The sequence below is a fragment of the Sciurus vulgaris genome (genome assembly GCF_902686455.1).
Source record: "Sciurus vulgaris genome assembly, chromosome: 12".
NCBI classification, from domain to species: domain Eukaryota; kingdom Metazoa; phylum Chordata; class Mammalia; order Rodentia; family Sciuridae; genus Sciurus; species Sciurus vulgaris.
In genome coordinates this window covers 33,961,496-33,965,093 of record NC_136473.1, presented here as the reverse complement: position 1 = coordinate 33,965,093, position 3,598 = coordinate 33,961,496, and the positions used below count along the sequence as shown (strand labels likewise).

The window sequence follows — 3,598 nt, the reverse complement described above, 5'->3', positions numbered from 1 at the left end:
GGTTCTGGAAGAGATAAAGAAAATACTGGCCTTTTGGGAGTTTCAGAAAGGAAGAGTTTTAAAAATGTGATTATTTGAATATAGGATGTGAGAGGGAAAGAAATATAAAAACTAACTTTTAAGCTTTTAACTGTTTGGATTGTTGAATATGATATTCAGTGACACAGGGGTATTGAAATGATCATAATAATTTGGGGAAACAAAAAATTTTCCAATTTTTTTAACATTTTATGATGTTTATTATTTACTAAGAGTAATATGCACAAATTAGCAATAACTTGTTACTGTTACAGGTCACAATTATTTCATAGCAACATACACTAGTTCCAATCTGCCACAGATAACAGCATGACTAAGTCTCTTCAACAGATGATTTTATTACCAAACTTATATTCTGTCTTTTATAATTGTTTTTTGGTACAGATTGAGTATGATTTATTCAAAATCATTAGGCCCAGGTTGGGCACCGTGGTGTACACCTGTAACCCCAGTGGCCCGGGAGGTTGATGCAGGAAGAGCGCAAGTTCAAAGCTAGCTCCAGCAACTTAGTGAGGCCCTTAAGCAACTTAGCAAGACCCTGTCTCAAAATAAAAATCAAAAAGGGCTGGGAATGTGCCTCAGTGGTGAAACACTTCTGATTCAGTTCCCAGTACAAAAAAAAAAAAAAGCTTGTGACCAGAAAGACATTGAATTTTCTCAGATTAAGGAATATCTGCATAGATTACCAATTGAATATCCCTAACCCAAAAGTCTGAAATCCAAAGTGCTTCAAACTCCAAAACTGTGACTGTCATGGTGGTACTCAAAGTTTCAGATTTTAGAGCATTTTGAATTTTTAAATTAGGGATGCTCAACCTGTACACCTACTGTTTGGAGTAGAAAAACCCATGAAAAACCTTTAGAGAATGGAAGTGAACACCTTCTCCTGGAGGAAAGCCAGCTTCTCTAAGTGAGTTTATTTCAGTGGTGGGAGCCATGATAATTCTACCACATGGTACCCAAGATGAACCAGTTGCCACATCTTTATATTGTGCAGTCCAAGCAGATCCATAGAACCATAGCGATATTGGTTCTTGTTGGTCTACTGAATAGCCAGCTTCACTGGTGGGGCCTGCACATGGGCTGAGGGACACAGGCCAGTCATGTCCACAGTTCCCAATCTATCAGTCATATTGCAAAGGGAGTCCCCCAAGGACTTTTTCTCTGTCTTCATGGACTGCTGCAAAGTCTGTGACTCAATTTTCCCCTGGAAATGCCCTCTTCCTTTCCCTTTCAGCAAAGGGAAAAATCATCTGTAAGGCTGACTCCTATATGCTTAAGCCTTAATTTGGCTGCATCTTCAGCTGGTATGGCTTCTCTATTAAATGGTAATGGCTTCATGTTAATATCAAGCTGGACCTCCAAGTCAGAAGACAAGGTATGGGGCAAAATCATACAGTGCTTAATGTACTGGGGGCCACCCAACATGTTCTCAAGTAAAAAGAGAAATTCTAGGAATTCAGGCTTTGAGCTCATATCCTTCCTTGCTAAATTCCAAAACTTTGCAGATGCTGAAGGTAAGAACTAAGATGACTACCTGTATAATCTGGACACTCAAGAACAATGGTACCATCAAGAGTACACAGTTCCTTAATGAGTTCAAACTTACTTCTTACCTGAGCTAACCTAATTTGACAAACTCTGGACTCAAAGCAAAATTAATAAGCTCTATTGGAAAGTACTCAGAAAATTCCAGGCTCAGCAGGCAGGTGAGCAGATATACTGGGTATTGGTTGAATTCAGGCACCTTTCTGTGAATTTCATTTATCAGCCTGGAATAAAATTCTTCTGTGTTGGGTGGCTAATAATTCAGAGTTCCAAATGACCACAAAATTTTGGCAACATCTTTACTTTGACAGTGCCCTACCCTAGGAGGCAAAGAAGCAGCCACTGCATTCATTACTTGTTCACCCTGAATGTGTAAACTGAGCAGGCAAGAGTCAGGTGCATGACACCCTGAACCCCAAGGGATGGAATTCATTGAGGAGTAATCTCTCCAAAGTTCACAAAGTTTATGTGATCCATGTGAGTGAATCCGAACATTTTAAGAATATGCACTAAGGCATGACTACTCAGATGCTTCATGTAAGCACAGCCAAGTCTTCAAGTTTCTGCATTACAAATTCAGAGAGACTACTACTTGACTTAAAGAACCCAAACAGATTGTACCAACCTCTTCTAAGTTGATCAAATCTATATACTTAAGGAACAATGATTCCAGTTTTTGCATCAGGTCCTGAGGTACCTGATGATTTTCACCTATAATATAAATTAAGTAAATCAGTTGGAACAAGGATAGATCTTCCAGTGCAAATTAAGGTAACAAAAAAATTGTTTTAAATCGAGATACTCTGTGACCTAAGCAGTGGCAGAGATCAGCCACCAAAAGAATCTGATCCAGACTCATCTCCCATACCTAATGGCAATACCTGGTTTCATACAAATCTAACATTGCATGGGAGTGAGGAATTCCTAAAGCGAAAGGCTGATTATATCTGGAATATCAGATTTGTTTATTTTACATACTCAGTTGGCAGAGCAGAGCAAAGCTGGTACTGGACAGCAAAACAGGATGCTGCTCTACAGGCAAAGAGCACAGCTTACAGAAGTAATTAGCAATGGTTCGAGGTTGGAGGTTACTTTGGTACACTATTGCTTTGTGCAAAATTAGTTCGCCTTCTGAAACAGATAGGAGCTGACAAGTTTCAGATCTGTTATAGCTGTGAAGCTGATACTCTGGCCTTAGCTGTAGGAAAACTCAGGTGCCTTCAAAGGAATCAAAAATTTCTACATTCTCTTCATCAATTCTCACAGTCCTGGGTGAGTCCAGTTGCAACTTACTGGCTTTAGATGTAGATGCCTTGCTGAATTCCAAACCCAGAGGGGCACTACTGATTGTGAAAACCCTCTGAGAAGAGGTAGCCCTACCAATTTTCTTAACTTTTCTGGAAGGATGGCAAGAACTACTATGCTCAGAAGGGGCCTGTCCCATGTGCCATATACCGCTTCCCATATTCCAATATGCCACACTGTGTGTGGCTCAATATGCAAAAGGATTGCAAAATGCTTGATACTTTAAAGGTTTTAACATCTTGAGAGTAATTGCCATTCTGATGTGAGTACTGATCTTTTTGGCAGTCAGAGCACAGTCCTTATAGGTTTACCAGGCAATTTCTTGTTACATGGTGCTTGATTAGAGCTGGATGGGGAGATATTCCACAGAAACTGCCTGGAAATCTTTGGCATATCGCAAGAGCTGTGGGTCACAAATGACTCAGCCCGAATTGGTGCCAGATATACTGGGTTCTCCTTTTCACCTGGGAGATGAATGATGTGGTCCCTTGCCCAAGGTTAAAGAACTCCGGTGTGGCAAGGGTCACCAAAGTTCTCTATAGAGGAGGTCCTTTGAGAGGCGTCCACAAGGCCAACCAAGAAGTGCAGACCAGGGCCTGGGCTGACACAGTCCTGGGTGGACCTGAAGAGAAGGATGCACAGCTCTAAGGCAGAATGGTCACAGGCACACAGAGCATCCACCATGACATCTTCCCAGGCCGCCGCC

At 41.1% G+C, this 3,598-nt stretch overlaps 1 pseudogene across 1 annotated transcript; it reads right to left on the bottom strand.

Moving 5' to 3' along the window:
- Positions 1–898: 898 nt before the first annotated feature.
- Positions 899–3,372, bottom strand: LOC306642402 (FAST kinase domain-containing protein 5, mitochondrial-like; annotated as a pseudogene). Its single transcript has one exon. The product of its transcript is annotated as an FAST kinase domain-containing protein 5, mitochondrial-like (transcript).
- Positions 3,373–3,598: the final 226 nt, after the last annotated feature.